This window comes from Ambystoma mexicanum, chromosome 12 (assembly GCF_040938575.1).
Source record: "Ambystoma mexicanum isolate Mex_15411 chromosome 12, UKY_AmexF1_1, whole genome shotgun sequence".
NCBI lineage: Eukaryota > Metazoa > Chordata > Amphibia > Caudata > Ambystomatidae > Ambystoma > Ambystoma mexicanum.
Genome location: NC_090936.1, coordinates 839,759,048 through 839,783,288, shown reverse-complemented (window position 1 = coordinate 839,783,288; position 24,241 = coordinate 839,759,048).

The window sequence follows — 24,241 nt, the reverse complement described above, 5'->3', positions numbered from 1 at the left end:
CCACCCCCCAGCCACCAGGGGCACCCTCCACCAGGCCCCCACTCATGTCTACCACCACCCCACCCCCCAGCCACCAGGGGCAGCCCCCACCAGGCCCCCACTCATGTCCCCTATCACCCCCACCCCCCAGCCACCAGGGGCACCCTCCACCAGGCCCCCACTCATGTCTCATACCCACCCCACGCCCCAGCCACCATGTGCAGCCTCCAACAGGCCCCCACTCATGTCTACCACCACCCCCACCCCCCAGCCACCAGGGGCAGCCCCCACCAGGCCCCCACTCATGTCTCCCACCCACCCCCACCCCCCAGCCACCATGGGCAGCCCCCACCAGGCCCCCTCTCATGTCCCCTATCACCCCCACCCCCCAGCCACCAGGGGCAGCCCCCACCAGGCCCCCACTCATGTCTCCCACCACCCCCACCCCCCAGCCACCAGGGGCAGCCCCCACCAGGCCCCCACTCATGTCCCCTATCACCCACACCCCCCAGCCACCAGGGGCACCCTCCACCAGGCCCCCACTCATGTCTCCCAACACCCCCACCCCCCAGCAGTGCAGGGGCAGCCTCCACCAGGCCCCCACTCATGTCTCCCACCACCCCACCCCCCAGCATCCAGGGGCACCCTCCACCAGGCCCCCACTCATGTCTACCACCACCCCCACCCCCCAGCATCCAGGGGCACCCTCCACCAGGCCCACACTCATGTCTCCCACCCACCCCCACCCCCCAGCCACCATGGGCAGCCCCCACCAGGCCCCCAACCATGTCCCTCTGCACCCCCACCCCCCAGCATCCAGGGGCACCCTCCACCAGGCCCCCACTCATGTCTCTCACCACCCCCACCCCCCAGCAGTGCAGGGGCAGCCTCCACCAGGCCCCCACTCATGTCTCCCACCACCCCCACCCCCCAGCATCCAGGGGCACCCTCCACCAGGCCCCCACTCATGTCTCCCATCACCCCCACCCACCAGCAGTGCAGGGGCACACTCCACCAGGCCCCCACTCATGTCTCCCACCACCCCCACCCCCCAGCAGTGCAGGGGCACCCTCCACCAGGCCCCCACCCATGTCTCCCACCACCCCCACCCCCCAGCATCCAGGGGCACCCTCCACCAGGCCCCCACTCATGTCTCCCACCACCCCACCACCCAGCCACCAGGGGCACCCTCCACCAGGCCCCCACTCATGTCTCCCACCACCCCCACCCCCCAGCAGTGCAGGAGCACCCTCCACCAGGCCCGCACTCATGTCTCCCACCACCCCCACCCCCCAGCAGTGCAGGGGCACCCTCCACCAGGCCCCCACTCATGTCTCCCATCACCCCCACCCCCCAGCAGTGCAAGGGCACCCTCCACCAGGCCCCCACTCATGTCTCCCACCACCCCCACCCCCCAGCAGTGCAGGGGCAGCCTCCACTAGGCCCCCACTCATGTCTCCCACCACCCCCACCCCCCCAGCATCCAGGGGCACCCTCCACCAGGCCCCCACTCATGTCTCCCACCACCCCAACCCCCAGGAGTGCCGGGGCACCCTCCACCAGGCCCCCACTCATGTCTCCCACCACCCCCACCCCCCAGCATCCAGGGGCACCCTCCACCAGGCCCACACTCATGTCTCCCACCACCCCCACCCCCCAGCCACCAGGGGCACCCTCCACCAGGCCCCCACTCATGTCTCCGCTAACCCCCACCCCCCAGCCACCATGGGCAGCCCCCACCAGGCCCCCAACCATGTCCCCCTGCACCCCCACCCCCCAGCATCCAGGGGCACCCTCCACCAGGCCCCCACTCATGTCTCGCACCACCCCCACCACCCAGCCACCAGGGGCACCCTCCACCAGGCCCCCACTCATGTCTCCCACCACCCCCACCCCCAGCCACCAAGGGCTTCCTCCACCAGGCCCACACTCATGTCTCCCACCACCCCCATCCCCCAGCAGTGCAGGGGCACCCTCCACCAGGCCCCCACTCATGTCCCCCTGCACCCTCACCCCCCAGCCACCATGGGCAGCCGCCACCAGGTCCTCACAATCCCCAATCATGTGCGTTATGGTCAGCCTCCACTGCCAAAAAGCCCTACCAAGTAACCCATTCACCCGCATGGAAATGGAAATTACATGTTACACCTCCAATGTTCATAAAGCTAATGAACCCATGTCCGTCACACACAATGGTTGCAATTGAATGGGAAAACACCCAACATGACATGCATGAAACCAATGAGATGATACCACACAGTGAAGTATGAAAACAAAATTGTATTAAAAAAAATAAGAATGCAAAAGAAATGAAACAAACTACAATGGCAATGAAAAAAAGATAAGCTGCATGTCCGTTTAAAAAAATAAAAACACCAAATCCTAATCCAAAAAAATGTTGTCCAAAGTCAAATGAAAAATAAAATCAATCCAATGAAGAACTATGTACAAAACTTCCAAGGGTCCATGAGCCCAACTGAACAAAGGAAACCTACAAAAAACCCTAACTAAAATGCAACTATATACAAAAAGTGGAGCAGTGTCCGTCGACTCCAAATCATAAGAATAAACAAATGAAACCTAAAACTAAAGAACTATATACAAAGGCGGCGGGCAAGTCCAGCTGCTCACTCCGTAGTGTTCCGGGCCAGGGCATCATCAAACTCCTCGTCTATGTCCCAGAGGCGGTCCTGTTCCGTGGCCCCGAGGGTCCGCAGGGACGACTCCATCTGCTCCTCCAACCCCCTGCGGATTGCCTCGAGGCACTCGGCCCGCCTCAGGGCCCTCCGCATGGAGTTCTCTGCCCTGACCATCGTGGCCGCTCCTCTTCCGCCTGCCGCCGCTCCGCACCTATCTGCTGGCCCAACCGCAGCCACACGGAAGACACTTCCTGTCCTGGGTCCTCCTGCCCTCCGGCCGATGCCTGCCCCTCCGATGTTGATGGCCCCGAGCCTTCATGGCTCCCACCATGTTGCTGCTGCTGCTCTGCCTCTGCCCGTGCACTGCCTCCTGCTGCCTGCACATCCTCCGCCGGCTGGGGTGCAGTCGTAGATGTGGCCACCCCTGCTGGACGTCCGACTCCCGACTGTGGCAGGGATGCTTCCTCCACCAGCCTGGCTGCACCGTCAGAGGCAGCTCCACTGCGCCACGGCTGGTTTGGGAGCCTAAAATCTATGAATAGGCTGTGCGCGGAAATCGGTTTTAGCGCACGTGCCTGGAGCAGACAATCGCACGCGGACACTCTGCGCCAGCCGCTTGCGACACTTTTCTACGAAATTCTATGAATTACCCTGATGGTGTTTTCTACTTCTATCATAGCTAATTCTGCCTCATTTATTATTAGTGGTTCTCCCAGTGGTTCTTGGCTTCCTGTTACAGAAGGTTGACTATTGTCAGGAATGTCTTTATCTAGTTGGGCCTGGAGTTCTTCTTCGTGTTGCTGCAACATTGTTTTGTATTGTGTAAAGTTTACATCAGTTATAGTGCTTTCATTTGCTTTGAAAGCATCTTCATATGAGTCATAGTTTTCTAGTATTTCTTCTTCTTTTCTCCGTGGTTTAAAGAGTTGTAGCAGGGACATGTAATATATTTCTTTATGTTGAGGAGTCTTCAATGACAATTTGATATGATTAATTAAATTTGGTTTAGTGAGTTTAACTAAGCTGCCTTCACAGTTTGACACTATGTATTTACCTTTTTTTCATCAGGTTTTATATTATTGTTGTATGTGTAGTTTTGGGCTATGTGGTATAGACACATGGTTTCCAAAGTATTACTTCGGTTTGGGTACTATGTGTCCAATAAATTGTTTTTTAAAATGTCTTGGCAGTTGGGATCATGTTTGGCTATGTTTCTATATCTTTGTATGTTTTTAGAACTCTTTTTCTAGATTTAGCTGGACCAAGACTTAGCCATACTATATTTTCAGATTTACCACACAATGCAGAACCAGTTAAACGATCAGCTGCTTCATATGATCCACATTCTCTATGGGAGAGCATTTTTATGCCCAAACTGTATAATTTCTGAGACACTGTTTTATCTGATGACATGTCATTCCAGAGGTCTTGGAGCTCTGTCTTTTCTGATTTGGTTAGGTATGCTGTGACATATCGTGCAACTGCAGTAGAATTGTCTGCAATGTACTGCACATCTATGTTTGCATTCCATAAGTGGGCAATGATTGCATTATAATAATTGATATATTTTTCTTCTTCTTTTCTTTTTATGTAATATGTATTTTTAAGTGACTTACCTTTAACACTATGTCTAACTGAAGACATGAGGTTGCTCACTTGACCTGTATTTGTAACTGGTATAGGGAAACCAAATCGGCATTTGGTGTAGTATTTCCCTTTGTTTTTGTATTTTTAACGACAATATTTGCCACATTTATGTCTTTGAGATTGAAATTGTAAAATGTGTGCATGAAGATCACTATTTGTGGATTCTGACGGAATTTCACAAGTGACATATTTTTTCAATAAACTGTAAAACAGTGGCATCACTGTCTTGACCAAATTTAGGAGCATCTTTAATCCTTAAAAGCATGTGGATATGTGATGCTCCTCTGGCTTGGTATTCTTTTCTCCAAAAGAAGTGTTGAACTTCTCCAAGGGGAGGAACAGTTTTATTACAAATAAAATGTAGCATAACAATGAAGCAATGGTGAAAATATCTTGAAACATTAACAGGATCCAAAGAACAAAGTTCTCCTGGTGTTAGTATATCTATGTTTGTTTTGCTTTTATTTGATATGCATAGGAAATCATGTAAATCTTCGCATGCATATTCTGCAGAACTTAATGTAACAACCAAGTGTGTGGGCCAAGGTTTCTGATCATACAACGTACATCTCCATGACGTTGAAACCAGTACTCTTTAGTACCACGCATATTTGCTAATAGATTTGTAATATTTGATTGTAAAACCTCATCCTTTTGCACTTTTTGTAATAATTGTGTAGCTGTCATATTTTGAAAGTGTGACCCTGATTTTAATATGTGTGCAACTCTGTAACATAAAGTTGCTAGTTCACTTTTAAAGAGTAGGAGGAATATGTATTCCACATTTTGTCTAAATCTGGGATCTTCAGAATACATACGTAATGAGCGGTATTCTGAAGCTGATATTTGAATAGGTCTATCATCATACCTTCCTCCTTTGCCAGAAGGAAAGATTAGAGGAAAAGCACGTGCTTCTATACTTTTTTCCCATATGCTGATTGGTGATCATTTTGTTTGACGCATTTGGTATGTTTCCAGTGCATCTTCTATGGTGTAATTAGAGTGCAAAGGATGAATTGTATAATGGTCTAAAGTATTTGATATTGTAGCAGGATCTAGTAGCTCAAATTGTCCAGCTTCTTGTGTTTCTTGAATTATTTCAGTTGTATCTTTCAAGTTTTCTTCAATATTAATTTCTTTGTAATATTCATTATTCTCTTTAAGATATTGTAAGGCTTGTCTAACTTTATGTAAATCTACCAGCTGTTGCCATATTTTGTTGTCTTTTGTAGGTACTCCATTTACTAAGATAATTAAAGATTGCTGCATTGGACTTTGCACTCCTAGAGTATGCACATTTTCTTTTAGATCTAATGGTAAATAAAGTACTTTTCCATGAATGCCTTTTACCAATTCAGAGGGAGGTAATTTTACTGTTTTTGTTGAAGGCATATTATTGCTTGAAATGGGTGTACTGTTTGAATTATGATATTCTCATATACATTAAGTTGTTGTAGGGGTTTTTTGTAGTGGGTATAATTCCAAATTATTTGTGATAGCACGTGAAGGAGTTTGGTTGTTGTCAAGTTTTGTAGTGCAGTAACTGCAAAGTATTAAGGGGTCACTTATTTTGTATTTGTTTTCTGCTACAAGGTAGAGAGCTAATTCACACCATTTAGAATCTTCATTGTCATCTATTTTATACGATAGGTCTACAGTTTTCGTGTTACTTTTATAAAAAGTTCTTGGACAACATACACATACATGGTTTGGTACTTCAGCTGATGTACTTTTAAATTTTAGTATTTCTTTTTTGTATGTGTTTAGCAAAAGGTTGCCATGTGTAGAATTGTTGCTAATTTGGTTTAAAGCTATTTCATTCTGTAAATGGCTTTCACTTCCAAAATATTTTTTCTGGATATAGTCGATTTCTTGAAGTAGGTCTTTCGCTGTACCATGTAGAAGAATGTTATTTAAATTTGCTAGTACTAAAGCAGGACTTTTAGCATAGTACAGTTTATAGACTAGATTTCTTATAGTTGAATGATGTGTTGATATTCTTTTGATATCATGGAAGGTGGTTTTACAAGTAGGTCCGGTAATGCAGGCCAATGAATGTCCTTGTAGTCCTGTGTATTTGCGCACTGGACAGGTATCCATATTTTGCAGTAGTTTAATTTTGATTTTGTCTTTGCTTTTTACATATTGATTGAGGAATTGGCGTAAAGACTTGAACATTTTTTAGGAATGTTACATATTGACGTGCATGGCCATTTGTACACTAGACGTTCTGATTCAGTTGAGTTTTCAGGACATATTTTTGTAAGGAGTACTTCTTGTTCCATTATGGTATTATTAACTTTTTCATAACCTCGACCACTGCTATGTATGGCAATTGTATTTGTTTACTTTTGTTTGTACACTTCTTCATTAAAGTATGGTTCTGTGCTCGTAGTGTGATTCCATTCACCTCCGCAGATACTTAAGAAGTTCTTTCTGTTGACATTTTGTTTATTGAGAAGTCTTTTTTGTAATTTAGTTATTAGTTTTGTTAGTGGTTTCATTTTGTTTAACACTAAAATAAATAACTTTCTTTTGAGAAGAATTGCACTATCAACGCTTCTAAAATTAATTTCCTACGATAGGTTTTAAGCATTGAACCTGATTTCTCTCCTGTTTTTATAAGATTTTGAAGGACTTTGTGACAGAATATTTTGGCTAAAATACTTTTCTTGGTATGCTTACTTTGCACTGTATTACAATTTAAAGAAGTAGTTTTATCTGTAGTGATAGCTGATTTTCTGTTAATTGTTTTTTGGTTTGTTTTACATTATGATAGAGGAAGCAAAGTTTTTGTACTTGAAACTTCTTGTGTTTCACTAAATGACTGTATTAGCTGTTTTGTTTCAACTTTTTTTACAAATTCTGCTAGAGATGGATGCTTATGTTGGACACTTTTATTTTCATTTGCTCTACTTCTGCGTTGCTTTCTACGGACTTGACTTTTGGTAGGCATTCTTTAGGGTCTGTTGAAAAAAATGAAGAAGGTATGGGTTGGGGTGTTCTGCAATGTATATGTGCTGTGTGCATGATTGTTTGAGTAAGATGATGTATGTAATGGTGTCTGATTGTGCATTGCGAACTACAACTAGTAGGGATGTGTATTCTTCAATTAATATGTTACTAAACTCAGGTTCAGATGATAGAAAAAAATAAGCTAGTGATGTGGAGAAGCAGAAATAGTAAATCTAATGTATACAATAAAAACAGTTGTTTGTTCTATAATATGAAAATTCTAGCGGTTGAGTTGGGTAATTTATGTGTCCAAAAGTAGGAATTTGTGCGCCATTCTGGCTGTAAATCGCTGTTTAAGACATGGGGATTTTTGGACAGAATGGTGCACAATCTCTATTTTTAGGCACAGAAATAGCATGAATTAACTGAGTAATAATACAAATATTATGGTGATATTCTACTTACTTTTTTTTCTAAAATGAGCAGTTTAATTCTTAGTTCTTCTTTGTTCTTGAAATTCGGCGGCTTCTTTTCAGGAGAATGGTCTTCACTGCAATTGTAAAATAAACAAATTAGTAATTTTGTTTGTATATAGCATTGTTTTTAATTTAGATATTGATTTTTTAAATTGAAATCCTCAGCACCTTCCTTAAAACTATTAAAACTATCTTATTCACATAAGATACGTTGCACCAGTTCAATACATATGATATGTTCTTAATGAACAAATTGTATTGCAATGAGTAACTGTAACAAACAAAATATCTTTAGTATGTCTTGTGAAATTCATAATGTACCACTGAATACCACCATTTATCTAACTAAGCTGTTCTAGGTAATAGTGCCTTAATGTCATGCTTAAATTAAAGTAATCAAATAAATACATAAATACAAAAATGGAATTGTATAAGTATTATTTTTTGAGATTTGAACATAGAGTGTGCATGCATGCAATTTTGTTTGAATATATGTAGTCTATACATTTCATTTAAAAAATGTTAGTTTAACATGATATGATAGTGTGTGTATAAAGAAAGTAAATAGTATAAAGGTTTATAAGTGATAGTTGATTTTAGGAAATTGGAATAAAGACAGTAGATTCATTTTACATATTATACAAGCTAAAAGTGAGTTTGAAAATGTGTTTATGTACTGTACAGAAAATATGCATACCTGTAGATTGTGTTCATGCATATGGATATGCATGGAGCTGCAAGTAGAAATCTTGGAGACTTGTACAGTATTTCTTGTAGATGGTGCTGGCCAATGATATGACACTTGTACTCAGAGAGATTCACAGTACATTTGCAGTGCTGATCTATGATGATGCAGTTAGATGTAGAGGTCTTGAATGTGATTGTTGCATGGTCATGTGATTTCTTAGCTACATCCAATGAGGGAATGGCACAGAGAGTAAAGTGGAAATGGTAGAAGGGCTGTTCATGTTACGATATGTTCGCGGACATGGCGGTAGTTCACGGACATCAGGAGTTACATCCGGGGATTTTTGGGTTCAGAAGTCATGCAAATGAGAATGAGCATTGAATGGGATTGGTCAGGAAAGTTAAGTGGGTGTGTTGTGCCAGGAGAGAGCTTCTCGGATACTCTTTTTGCTGAGAGAACAACAGATAGCTATGGCTGTGTGTTTCAGAAAACAGATCGTTTGGATTTTGGGAGATTCGTGGATGCATTGGTTGAAGGTGGATGCACAAAGCTGTGGACTAGCTGTAGATCTTGGATGTCCACATGTGGAAGTACACTAGCATGGAGTATGTGAAATGAAGTGGTTGGACTTGCTACCTCTCTGTGCTACTTTGGAAACAAAGCAACATCCAGACATAATTGTAATTCATTGTGGACGGAACAGTTTAGGACATGTGTCTGGAATTTCTTTGCAATTTGCTATGAAAGAAGGACTTGGGAAAGTCATGGACATGTTTCCTAATTGTCAAGTAATATTTTCACGGATTGCGTAGAGACAAATGTGGCTTCGTTCTTCTTCATTTGGTCCACAAATGGAAAAAGCAAGGCGCAATGTTAATAAGGCTGTTTGTGCATTTCTAAGAGATTTTGGCAGTTTTTATGGAAGAATATTGTGGATTACTCGAAAATGTACTTTTAAATTGTTCTGGGACACGAACAGTGTCCGCATTCAGAACACGCGATCAGCATGGGCGCGGTCACATGATCCCTTCGCGAACAGGTCCGCAAAGGAAGCTCCTGTCCGCAGGACACCAAATGCATGGACATTGGTTTGCGCATGCGTGTTGATGTTCTACGGACAGTGTTCGGGTCCTGAATTAATTAAAAGTGCGTCACACATCAAATGAACATTTCTGGACATCGCGTGTGTTCTAGAACAGTTTAAACTTGCTAGCGAACACTACGGACAGATATAGTGTTCTTTAGGACACCTCCATTTTCGTTTAATTATGAACATTTCAGCACACCGCTTGTGTTCTTAGAACAGTTTCAACTTGCTAGCGAACAGTACGGACAGGTATAGTGTTCTTTAGGACACCTCCATTTCTGTTAAATTATGAACATTTCAGGACACCAATTGGGTTCTTAGAACAGTTTGAACTTGCTAGCGAACAGTACGGACATGTATAGTGTTCTTTAGGACACCTCCATTTTTTTTTAATTACGAACATTTCAGGACACCGCTTGTGTTCTTAGAACAATTTCAACTTGCTAGCGAACAGTACAGACAGGTATAGTATTCTTCAGGACACCTCCATTTTCGTTTATTTACGAACATTTCAGAACACCCGCACTGTCCACGGACATCTACATTGTTTTCAAAAAAATAAAAAATGGGAAGTAATTACAACACAATATAAAAATGTAACTTTATTTCACATATATTAATAATTTATGACAGAGAAGGTGAGGCAGAAACAGAAACAAAAACAGGAGAATTAGGGGTTTCAACATGATTGGTATCAGGTGAAGAATGGATGGAAGTCTCATCAAAACTTTTTGGATTATGGAGAGGGTTTGGGGATAATTGACTGGGATATGTTGAGGGGGGACAAGTACATGTGGGACAATGGTATGAGGTTTTTGTTTTAAAATGATCCTCAACAAAAGTTTTCAAATTATTAAAATTGCTCAATAATAAATCAATTTTTTCTTTTAAGCTGTCAAGCCTGTTTTCCATAACAGTTTCTTCAGACATATTTTCTATTTTGGTATGCTCTGTACAAAAAGAAATATATATGTTAAATATATATAAAATAATAACAATTAAATGGTTTATATTGTAAAGTGTGTACCATTAGCTTCACTATTTTCTGACATTTCGTCATGTGGGAAGTGCTCCTCTATCCATTCCAGGGTACTAGACCTTTCTGTGAGAAAAAAAAATATATATATATATATTTTTTTAATATAATACAGAAAGTTTATAAAGATATGAGTAAAATGATGTACACATACTATTTCAGGTAAGATATGTTCTGAGTACTCATTAGGTCTGGTCTTGGTCTTAGTTGTGGAGTGCCTGTGAAGTAATTATGTTGGAAGCCTATTTATCTTCTCTTGGCATATTCCATTTTAGAATATATTGTATTTAAATGAATGGTTAGTGTGGTACATATATGGGTTACATTTCTTATGTATTACTACATATAATATGTATGTGTACTACTTTGTGAATTTTTAAATGTTATCATGTTGTAATATAACAATTAAACATACCCCCCCCAGACTTTTTAGGTAGTGGTACTGTTGTCCGATATGTCCGCGGACATCAAAAATGTTCACGGACATTACATTCAGTAGAAGCGGGTTCAGTATGTTCCATATTACATGTACATAAAGTCAAAGTTACTATTGTTAAGCTTTGCTACTAAAAACCGATGAAATTCAGTGAAAAAACTTTGTTAAAGGGACGTTATGGTTAAGTTGTGCTACTAAAAACCTATGAAATTCAGTGAAAAAAACGTTGTTAAAGGGACGTTATGGTTAAGGTGTGCTACTAAAAACCTATGAAATTCAGTGAAAAAACTTTGTTAAAGGGACGTTATGGTTCCAAGTAAAACCGAAAAACCCTTGAAATTCGCCAGTTATGGTAAGCTAAGCAACCATAACTCGCGCCACCACCGTGCACTGCTAAGACTAACACCCAGGACATCAAAGATGACATCACAAATGTCATTGATGACATCACTGATGACATCACATGTCTGGCTCCCCCTTTTTTCCTTTACTGACATATCTAGGCCACATGGTTTTCTTCAGTAACAGTCAGGAATTAAAATTGGAAAACGTAGTATATTTGTAGATTTACAAATTTCAAGGGTATTTCGATTTTACTTGGAACCATAACGTCCCTTTAACAAGGTTTTATATATATATATATATATATATATATATATATATATATATATATATATATATATATGTTAGATATATATAACTTTAGTCCTCTTTTGCAAATTGATAGCCTACTAACAGAATGGATACATTGTTTCTTTTATTACTTTCACTAAAAATATTCTGGGTTCCCTTAATTTGTTCAGTTGGTACATCTCCTATTTGAAATTGCAGATTTTCAAAAGTATTATCAATAACATGTATTATTGTATTATCTACACTATTTTTATATACAGATTTGAGAACATTACTTTTTAATATATTCTAAAAGTGTACTTCCCTGAACATGATTCTTCCTTCTAACATGTTGTTGTTGCTTGTTTGATGACACCTTAGAACAAAGTTGTAAACAAAACTTCGGATGGTCTAAGTCAGTGGTTGTGTTTTTTATATTTTTAGTGTATAATATGAATTATTGTTTATATAAAATATATTATGTATGTTTAGGTTTGTAATTTTATACAGTTTATAGGTATTACACGGAAAGTAGGATTGTCCATATTGTATGTGAGTTTTTTCTGTAGAGTGTTCAAGCAGTAGTACATGTTATGATATGGTTTGAATGAGAAAAATATACTTCCCATATCAAATGTCCTTGCTTCTTTTTCTATAGGTATGACCTGGCAAATCCCATAGTTGGTGCATACTTGTCAATGCTCAAGTACACAATAAGGGGGGAAGGTGTGTCAACACTCTCCCCTGAACCACAAAGCGAATGTAGTCGACCCTTCACCCGTGGTTGGCACAGATACCTGATTATATTTTACAGGATACCACTTGGCAGCCAATGGGGGGAATAGGGTTAGGGAGAGGTTATGGACAGGGAGGGGAATATATGGAGACCGGAAACAGGGTTAGGGAGTGCCTAAGGTGGATGGGACCGGGGAAGCACCAAGGAACAAACCCTACACTACCTCCTTATACTTTTCTTACATGAACCCACACAGAAAACACCACACACATCAATACTCCCACTTGATACTGAGTATTAGTGTTCCTATTAGATCTCCTGTATGCCCAAAAATACCTCTTAATACAGGCACAGATGGTTAATCATATACATGAACCACATATAAGCAAGCAAGGATGAAACAGACTGTTGGGAGTTCATTCCCACATGAAGAAACAAAACACATGGCCCTTTGGGCAAGCAAGATGCGACATGTCGAACATAACACATGTACATGGCCCTCCCATATATGTTGCACAAACACACTCTGAGAGCTCGAGTGAATTGTAATAAAACTCGAGTGCAGTCTCTTGTTAACCCCTAAAGTAGGTGATCATAGACCTGTGCACAGCCCATTCCATGAACTGTCGTGAAGCTTGAAAATACACATAACTCAGTCGGCTTCCTTGATTGTTTTGAAAGCCCCACAAATCATTAACAGTAATAACGTAACCAAAAATCCCTTCTCGCACTTATCTTTTCATCCGGGAAGCTAGACAGCATTCCCGGACATATTCTCGTGTAGCTGTGTTAGCCGTGCGGCTCCTGTATGCGAACACTGCTGCATATGCTCCCCAACATGAAAATAAATCCACAGTCAACCCTTCCCGTACTTATCTTTTCGTCCGGGAAGCTAAAACAGCCTTTCCGGACGTAGCATGAGGTTGCCTTGAGCACTGCTCGATTCTTCCTTGTTCCGGCACACCTTCAGGCAGGGAGAAAGTCCTAGTAATTCACACGCAGCGTTCCGAAAAAAACCTCTGGCATGGCTTCTGCACAAACACAAAATAAGCCACACTTGCCGTGCGCCATTGGCCCGTAATAAGCTGTAGCTAATTAGTTTCAGCTGGCACAACGCGCGCACGGCAGAAACTACTGAAAACCCCAGAGGCTGCTGAGAGTTGTAATTTGACAGCTTAAACATGTCTCTTAAGCCTGGTGAGACCTCTGCTGCCTCGTTTTCTGTCTCCACCAACCCATTTTCCTCACAATGGGCCTCATTACGACCCTGGCGGAAATCGGAAAACGATGGCGGAAATGCAATACCGCCATCGAATAGCGCTCGGTGCGACTATGACCCGTCACCGCAAAGTACGAAGCCATTAGCGCCACCGTAGTGAACGCCAACGCTAACTGCACCAAGTACGCGCGCGCGCCCCATGCCAAACCGTAAATACCAACATGGCGCAAGGGTACGCGAATTCCGACCCTAGCGGACATGTACCTAACGCCATCAAGCATGGCGGAAAGTACCATTCCGCCATGGTGAGAAGTACGGCATCGCGAATCAACCGTAAACGGCCCCACTGAGTGCCTGTACACCGCTCCCTGCCCACAAAGTACAACTCCCCGTAGGTGCAATGAAGTCACAATACAACCAGTGAAAAGTACAAGTCACCCATGCATGCCAACGAACAAAAGAATCACAAGAGGGGTCAATGGGAGCTGCAGGGCACAGATGGCACGAATACAGAAGCCATTCCAATGGACATGACCACAATCCCCCCCCCAGAAACGCACGCAAACACAGGCACCTGTGACCAGCAATATTCCGAAAATCCCAACATTCCACCAGTCCACCTGGCTGACCGGCATCTGTTACACAAAACCCAATCCCCCGCCCCTGAGCATGACAACATTCAAACAGTCATATTGGCAGCCCCCATCCCTGACCTCACTCCGTAGGCAAACGCGCCCAGCACAGTACCACGCAACTAAACTCCGAAGCTGGAACCCAATGCAGATCTCCTCACAATACATCGCTCCCCAAATAGGATTATGCCACATCACTCGCAAAGAAGAACGCTACACGGCCCATATCAGAATAGAAATTTAATGCACAACAAAATCACCAAGCCCATACAGCCATTAGTCCATGAACTCCAAAACACATATCACCATTGTGGGCTGCATCCGCAAGGAATGACCAGCTACTACTTGTGTGACGCCCTGTTCCATCATGGTACACAGAGCCACATTCACGTACGAAAAGGCAACATGGAAGCGCACAGAACCGCAGGGCCGTCCCAATGGGGAGGCACTAGTCCAGCTGAAAGGCCGAAATGTTGCTCCGAGCCACTAGTACTGCGTAAGGGCATGTGGCCCATTGGCGATCGTCCCATAAGATCGTAATGCTGCTCCACTGATTAACACGAAGCAGCAGGTGTCGGGAGTAAAAGCCATCTGCAGGAGTGGCATACAGATGGCAGTGGCAAAAGGGGAGGAGATACCTGTCAACCAAAAGAAAAGAAAAAGAACAGAATGGCCATCAGAACTACATTCCAACAACTCACTTCAATGATCACACTAAATCCACAGCCATATGCATGCTAGCCCACTCCAAAGGATCATCACCACCCCAAAACCACTTGCGACTCATAACCATCTATATCGAGGTGTAAACACCATCACAAACGAGTGTACCTGTGCATGCGTCTGTCAAAACAGATTCCATCAGATGGGAATGTTAACGTGCATGGACACAAGTGTCTGAAGGCGCGTCGAGACAGGGAGGGCTCACCAAGGCCAGATAGACGATGATCCCACTATGGCAGCCCTGCATCACATAGCGCAGGGGAGGCAGATAGATTCCAAGAAGCCCTGTACATGGCAAACCCTGTATAAAATCACCTATCCATGTATCCATTCATCATTCCCTCATCCCGGTATAAAAACGCCTGAATATTTACTCACATAACATTAGAAATTTCCATTGAGTCTGTGCGTTATGCAGCCTGCAAAATCCACAGTGCCCCAGCCCGTAATTCCAGTGTTGTGAAGTAACATGTATTTGGGAACGTCCGGCCTCATCGCCCACGTCGCTATTGCGCATCCCAAAATATTCATATCAATCATTGCTTCCTCGCCATGGCCCCTGTCTCAAGGACATCGAACAATAGAACGTTATATTTGCAGTCAGACCTGTGGGCATCTCCCCGGCGCTAGCTGAAAACCGAAAGCGCCGCCCTTCGAATTCCTCATTTGCAACATCACGTCGAAAAGGCATCTGTGGCCGTTTGAAATCACAAATTAATCCATCTAGTGCGGCTGTGTGTGAAAATGGCAACTGCCTTCACCCACGAATGGGACGCCCCGCCCGTCGTTGCAACTCGGTACAGTGATGCATGAGGGCCCACCGTTACTCGAGTACTACGTTCCACTGACCCATCACAAGTCTGTTCGCGACTGCAAAGATTGTATGTGAAACAATGGGACCATAGCCGAATGTACATATCAACAAATGTTACACGGCCATCGGGTACAAATACATGAATGCAATAGCAAGATGCCATTCCTCGAATTGCAGGGTTGTGTGCGGGACGTGCTCGCCCAAAGGGGAGAGCAGCTTGCACAGGTGGAATGAATCACCACAGGTGGAGGCCATACAGCCTGAAAACACATACATTGCACACCCAGTCTCCTCCCACAACCACACCCACTCCGAAATGCTCCCGGCAGGACTCGCGATGTTGGCCCTGGGGGACCTGATAGCACTGCAAGTACTCCAACTCCAAGAAGAAGACGAACACCAACTACAACCGGCCGCACGGAGGAGACGCAGGAGGAGGAGGAAGCCAAGGCAGGGCCAGCAAGGGCCGCCAGCACAGCCACTACCACCACGCAGGCAGCCCGCAATCCCACGCCTCCGAGCACATCCGTTCAACCTCACTGATGAGCAGATCCACACCCTCTACCGTTTGGACCGGGACACCATAGCCGCCATTGTGGACATGACACAGGCTGACCTTGTCAGCATGATAGATAGCCCAACCGCCATCCCACCCCTACTGAAGGTGGTGTCTGTACTACACTTCCTGGCCACAGGCACCTACCAGCACACAGTCGGACAGTTGCATGGCATTTCTCAGCCACTGTTCTCACGGACACTATTGCAAGTGCTCGATGCCCTCCTGCAGCACGCAGACGACTACATCTCTCTACCACGCTCGGAGCAGGAAATTACCAACACAAAAGTGGGATTCCATGCACTTGCCGGCATACCGGGTTGCATTGGTGCCATCGACTGCACCCATGTGGAATTGGTCGTCCCACATGCCATGGAGGCCCAGTACCGCAACCGAAAACAATTCCATTCCCTGAATGTACAAATGGTGTGTGACTCCAACAGGATCATTACACATTGTTGTGCCAGATTCCCTGGATCAACCCATGATTCTATGGTCTTGAGGAATTCTACTAGACCACGCTACATGGAGCGACACGCAGGGAACAGATCCTGGCTACTCGGTGAGTCTCATTTCATGCATGATGATGTGGGGTATGTGATGCGGCAATGACCTGGCAGGAAGGGGGGGGGTGTGCGTACGTAGCAATGGCATTCCACATCATACGTTTATCGTCCACATACAGGTGATGCTGGGTATCCACTGAAGAGATGGCTCCTCACACCAGTCCGGAACCCACGGGACCAGCATGAGGAGGACTACAACCATGCCCACTCACGTACCCGTGTAGTCATTGAACAGGCATTCGGCCTACTGAAGACTCGTTTCCGCTGCCTCAGCAGGTCTGGCGGGGCACTCCTGTACCGCCATGAGAAGGTTGCAAAGATGGTCATGGCATGTGTCATGCTCCACAACATGTGCGTACGTAGAAATGTGCCCATGCCCCCTGACGCAGAACTGCAAGCACCTGATGATGGTCATGATGAGGGTGGGGATGTGGCAGCACCTCAAGGAGTCTGCGAGGCACCGGAGGGCCGTGACATTCGTCAGCATCTCATTGATGCATGCTTCTAGCACTCACGCCTGGTGGCTGATACATGGACACGGGACTCGTGGCACTGTGTGTGTCTGGTACATGCACAATATGGACAGTACGCCTATGATGGCCTAGTACACAAAGATCATTGTCCACACATCTCATTGGTTGATCGTGCACTGTTTATGGCATATGTGATATCATGTTGAACACCCTATCGACCCGCCACCCAAGTGATCCCAACACACCCCCTCCACCCTCCTACCTCCCCCCCGAACACCAGTGTCCAAAGAAGCTCATTGTCAGTGGGCTGTCGCTATTGCAGGCCCCCTCTGCGGGTATCAGGGGCACCCCTGCCTGTGGAGCGCAGGTTCCTCCCAGATCTACATTGGGGGCTGCCCTGGACGGAACTTGCAACGGATGATGTCTCTGCCTGCTCACGTCCATGCATGTCCCTAAGGGTTTGTGAGAGCTCAGTGAGCACACGGCGCACTGCGGCAAGTTCGGCACATACGTCTTTGGACGTCGCATGCAGTTCCCCCCTCAGGCTCTCGGTGCTTCTCTCCATTTGGACTCTCAGGCTCTCGGTGCTACTCTCCATTTGTGCCCTTAGTGTCTCTGTACTTCTCTCCATTTCTGCCCTGAGTGTCTCAGTTGATGTTTCTATGTCTGCCTTAGTGCGCCCACATTCATCGGCATGGTCCTTGAGGAGCGTGGCCAGTTGCTGCTGTTGCACGATTAACTGGTCGAGGGACTGTTGCCTCTGCTGGGCCATGGCCATTTGCGGGGGTGTAACAGAGGGGCTGTTGACCTCATGTTGCCTTGCCACAGGGCTTGTGGGGGATGGCCAGTCGTCGTCTTGTGGGTGCCCCTGCGTGGTATCCTCATGTTGTACGGGATGGGACAGACAGGGGGAATGGGACAGGTCATGGATGGATCTGACTTCGACATCCCCGTCTTCTGTGTCGGAGCATGCTGCCATCAATGGGGTGTCACCTATGGTGCTGCTGCCACCAGAGGCAGTGCCTTCTGTGGCATCCGTTGGGGGGACCTGTGGTGGTGGTGTTGTGGGCATGCTGGCTGCTGGGGTGCCTGTTGATGTTCCCTCCTCTGTGCTGCCACCTGTTGTGTGCAGCTTCCGTGTCTTGATGCATGCAGCTGAGGTGGAGGGTCTTTGGCCGTTGGTCTTGGCCCTCTTTGCAGGTGTGCTGGTAGGGGTGTCCTGATGCTCGTCGTTTGGATCGGACCCTGTGGTGGAGTAAAGGAGGGCGAGAGTTATTAATGGGTCTGTGGGTATTGGAATGGCATTGTATCACATGCATTGGGGTGGTACATGAGGGTGATTTGGGTCGGTGCCTTGGAGGTGCTTTCATTTGTGTGTGGAGTGAGGGTGCAGTTGTTTGGCAGCCTGCAGTTAGGGTGTGCCTGCTGGACGTGTGGTGGGTGTTTTAGGGGTTTTTAATTATTTATGTATTTATTGTGGGTTTTAAAGTGCGCTATCAGGGCGATGTGTGTGGACGTTCTCATGGACATGTGTTTCTGTTGCACTATGTGGACACATGGTACTTCACATGATTGGACATTGTGGATTTAGCATTGTTTTATCTGGCCCACCTACCTGAATCTTCGGATGTCTGCACTCCTTTCTCCATCCCTCCGACTCCCTCTATGCTCTCCATTCCGATGGTGGAGGCACAGATTTCTTCCCAGGGGGTCAACTTGATGGGTGATTCAGGACCTCCCCCGGTGGCTGTGGCAATGTTGCGGTTGGCAGAGAGTATGCTGCGGACGCGTATCCGCAGGTCGTCCCACCGCTTTCTGCATTGCTGTGGGTTGCGGGGTGCGGTCCCCACCGCGCTTACCCGCTGTGCCACCAGAGCCCATATGGCCTTCTTGTTCGCAAGTGCCGTCCTGGTCATTTGCGTGGAGAAGACGACGGCAGCATTCTCCTGGAGGGTCTCTGTTAGCACGGTGAGTTCCTCACGGGAGAAGTGGACCTGCCGCTTGCGGTCGCACGCTTTCTTCGCTACTTTTCCCATTTTTCTTGGTTTCGCTAGGGTGGATGACGGGTTGGGGTGTGTCTCTGGGTAGTGTTTTTAGTGGTTGTGTGGTTTTTGTGGTTTTATAGGTGTACGGCGGGATGTTTCCCGTTCCGGGACCATGTTTTTACTTCCGTTTCCGTATATTTACGGTCACCGTACTTTCCGGTAGGCGCACACTGCGGTGTCCGCTGTGATGGGTGGCGGTATTGCACCTAGGGCGCCGTACGGCGGCGGTGTGGGCCGTTTTGGGGTCATTTCCGCCATCGCGGACTTTGCACTTCCGCCATGCCGTGGTGCTCGTGCCCGATGGGTCGGAATGGGCCGCACTTTGCTCCTTCGTGCAATGACGGAAACGCTATTTACGCTGTGGCGGTCCGGTCAGTCACTTTCCGCCAGGGTCGTAATGAGGGCCATCTTTTTCTTCATATGTGCATCCTTTACCATTCATTTTTAGGGTGTGAAACAAATGGTCACTTTGATCTATACAATTAGTTCAGGTTTCATTCAGGCTTAGTATTTTGAAAATAGACTGTGCCAACCACAAATGCATCGCAAACTGAGAAACTCAGTTGTCACCTATTGAAACTATAATTTGCTCATATTATAAAAATTCTAATATATATGTCAGTATAAAATTATACTACCCATAGTGTTCTAGATACAACACAGTGATGCATCATACTTCCAAATATGTCACAGAAATGATAGACTCAATTTTGCATGTATGTTTGGCGAGGAAACTGAGCATAGCCGAGATACATAATACAAATTAGATTAAAGAGCAAATGCTGCATTGCAAAACAAATGCCTCATGTAGAACTCTGAAGAAGTGACAATTCTAGACCTGGTAGCGCTCCTACCTTCCGCACCGCAATCACCGGGGTAAATTAGCCCAGGTACCAAGTCCACCTCCCTAGTATAAACCATCTATGATGAAGGGATGCGCAGTTTATGGAAGAGATCCATGGATCATTTATGCTCCCCTTAGACAAGAGCTGGCCGGTCACAAAGAAGGAAAGCATCACCAACCAAACCTTGCTACTATGCTAGTCCCTTGGACCCCTGGGAACATTTGGAAATTGCCAAGAGAGTTTCCTGAACATTAAGGAAGAGCCCCAACGATGTGTGGAAGAATTAGACACTGTTTTACAATGCTTTAAACCTTCGTGGCCAGACACAAACCAATGTTTGAGAATTGTTATGCCATCTGAAGTGAAGAAGAGGCTAACTGAATGAGTGGCTTGGCCAGCCATTGACACAGGCATGAGGAACGTGCCAGTGCAGGCAACAGTAAGAAAAGTGACAGCTGTCACAGAGGTGTGCCCGGGAAAGAGGGTTTGGGCTAAGCTATAAAACTGCAAGCAAAATAAAGTCCAATGTCTTGCTGACTACCTAGGTAAGTTGAAGGCGTTGTTTACTCAACATTACTAAACCAGATGAGATGGCTGAGGAAGCTATAGCCAATTTGTTTGTCTCCTGTCTTCTACCTAAGGTGCAGCACAACTTAAGAATGTGTGCATAGGCCATCAGAATAAACAGCTGGCAGAGCAAGTGCAGTTGTGAAGCATTGAATTGCATGCCAGGAACAGACTAAGGAGAGATTGTTTCTGAAAAAGCTAATGACACTGAAAATGCAGAGTCTGCACAGACAGGTACAGGAACAGATACAGGCGCCTGTGCAGAATACCCCAAATAAGGCGAATACCAAGGAACAGAGGATTGGGAGGGGGTCAGATGGGCCCTCAAATAAAACCCTGCCATCAAGTGGGATACACACGGCAACCTTTTCAGCAGCAGACATAGGGAACACCCAATCAACAGCAAATGCGGGGGATGCAAGACCATCAGAGACAAGGAGGGTGGCAAAATTAACAAGCCCCTGAGGCAACAGTGCCCAACTCTGTTATATGCAATTTTTCAGACAGGAAGGCCACAGGAAAAAAGAAATGCCCATACTGCCACAGAGGCTGTATTATCAAGGAAACAAGGGACCTGTGAATGTCTGAATGCCATAGTAGTGAGGGTCAATGCAAATGCCAGAAGCACCTTGACTTAGTTTCTGAATTCAGATATTATCCCTTTTGCTCCGATAGACCACAATGCCCTGAGAGCAGACCAAAGTGTCTTCTGAAAACCAGATGGGCAAGGGACTCTTGAAGCCGCTTTGATTCCAGTGAATCAGGAAGGTCTGAATGTTCATAGTCGGGTGGAAAGGAAACTGGTATCTTGCCTGGTGGATCCCTGAGCTAATAGATCTCCACTGCAGATGGATGTTTTCCCCGTATCCATTTCCACAGACTCACCCCAACTGGCCGTTTGGTTGCTGAGCCTCTGACCAATACCTTATGGCCTATAACAGACCAGCATGCATTCCTTTTCTGCCCACATCTCCTGTAAATGTATTAAGGAAATATTTGCTATTGCAAATTGAGGTGCAGCATATACTGCCCACTGACAATGCTGAGACCTAACTCTTTGAGGTTCACCCATGATAATGAAGTAGGATATATACACACAGCTGAACTGGCACATATAAATATCAAACACTTTAAGAAACTGTTTGCATTCCTCTGTGCCATTTGAGGCCTATGGTTGAAGTGGGCATCATGCCAGTCATTGAATTAGGCAAAGGGATTATTGTCCCCACCAGTATCCCATGTAATAACCTCATTTTATCAGTGAAAAAACAGGACAGGTGACCTATCATTTTGTCCAGGACCTAAGGACATCAATTCAGTGGCAATAACCTTGTTTGCTATGGTGCTAAACCTGACTACACTACTGTCATGTATTCTTCCAGAAGCTACACATGTCACTGAAGTTGACCTATGCTCTGCTTTCTTCTTGGTATCCATTGTGATGAATCAAGGGAATGTGTCCATTCTCATCAAGAGAGGCTAGGGAGGTGAACCTGCTCTGCAAAACCCTCCCTAGAGGTAGAGGCAAGTGGGATCTCAGCAGGAGAGTCTCCCTCTTAGGGGACAAGGACACCTGTTCCCATGAGCAACTCACCAGCAGGACACGCATGGCCTAAATTGGATGTTTTAAGACACAACAAAATATGAACTGTCAAAACTGGGATCAATAAACTCCTAAGGGATATCGTTATCTTGTGAGAAAAGGTTGTTTCCCTTTAAAAGCAGATGTCCATTTTATGGGGACAAGTATGTTAAAAAGCATTCATTGAAACGAGAAGGAGAAAGAAACAGTGGAAGAGAGAGAGGATCATTGATGCAGGCTGTGGGAGGCCCCAGGCTGTGCAACACCGGAAGTGAATGAAAATTAGGAAACACGCTAGTTTCAAACTTGCATGCAGCCACTACATGGGATGCCAAAGCCACAACATTTCCGAGACCCGAGTAGCTTAAAGGGTGGAAACCCAACCCATGTAGAGGTGGTGGCTAGACCATGGAGACAAATCTGTGGTGAACTGATGGTTTAAAGAACATCGCTGAGACCACCAACCACAGAGGACCACAATGTGTCCATGAGTGCAGGTGAGCATGGGACACCAAGAGGAGAGAGAGACTACAGGCGTGAGAGCTGGGGAGAAGACAGCATCTGTGATACAGAGAGAGAGAGAGAGAGCCAGAGAGAGAGAGACCTTGAGACCGGGGTTCTGTCCTGTACCAGGGAACTAGGGGTTCTGTCCTGTACCAGGCATCCTACTTGCCACCCCACAGAAAGAGAAATGCACAGCAACCCCCTCCTGATTGTATGCACAATGTGGTTATGCATAGAACCAACCTTTTGGATGGACCCTACGAGAGCAAGACTAATAATACCTTGTAGATGGTTCTTGTTTCCAGGACCAGAATTGGAAAGTGCACAGTTTTTGTGCCTGGGGAGATGATCGAGAGTGGAATTTTGCACAAGGTGACCTCAGCTCAAGTAGCAGTACTGTGGCCCTTATTAGAGCCTGCCAACTGGCTTCTCTGAGGTCCATCAATATATATACTGATTCCTGTTATGCATTTGGTCTGGCCCATGACATCGACACATCTGGAAACAGCACGGCTCCATTACCTCAATCAAAATGTCCCTAAAAAATAGCCAGTATGTGAAGACTCTAGTGATTATTAAATGCATTGCTCATCAGGCCTTGGATAACCACATTAATGTGGCATTAATGTTGCCAAGAAAATGGCAAAAGTTGTGGCCATCTTTGAGGAAGCAGATATCTATGTCTTGCCTATTAACACTGATCCAGAACCAGTACCACATAAAAGGCTGGAGGACCTGGCCTTTATACAGGAGAATGCCCCACCGAATGAGAAGAACAATTGGATTAAAAAGGAATGCTGGATACACACACTGTGGACACATGATCAGGATGTGTTAGTGGCTTCCAAAATATTGATGTCCCATCTTGTTAGAAAACATCATGGTCCGACACACGTTGGCCTAGACGGGATCACAATGCTGATGAATCGATCATGATTTGCTCCCAATTTCACAACCATGGCCCAGAAATATTGCCAAATATGGGTCATTTGGTAACAGAATAAAATTGTGAAGGCTGTTTCTATTAGGTAGGGGGTGCACCTGACCCTTTTTGGGCCATTTGTGGGACTACAGATTGATTTTATGCAGCTGCTTTGGTTCAACGAGTTGCAGTGCTTCCTTGTTATTGTACACATGTTTTTTCGGCTGGGTAGAGGCCTGCATTTGCAGAAAGGCAGATGTGAAGGGTTTGACCTGAGAGCTTGTCACTAGGTTTCGGCTACCTGTCAACAGTGATCAAGGCACTCACTTTGTGTATAATATTATCAAGATGCTAACATAACCTACACTGCCTACATCATCCTTAGTTGGCAGGGGATGTAGAGAGACAGAATGAGGTTTTGAATAATAATATAGCTAAGTTATGTCAGAAGATGGGATTGAAGTGGACAGATGCCTCCCGTTGGTTATATTTGTATGAGAAA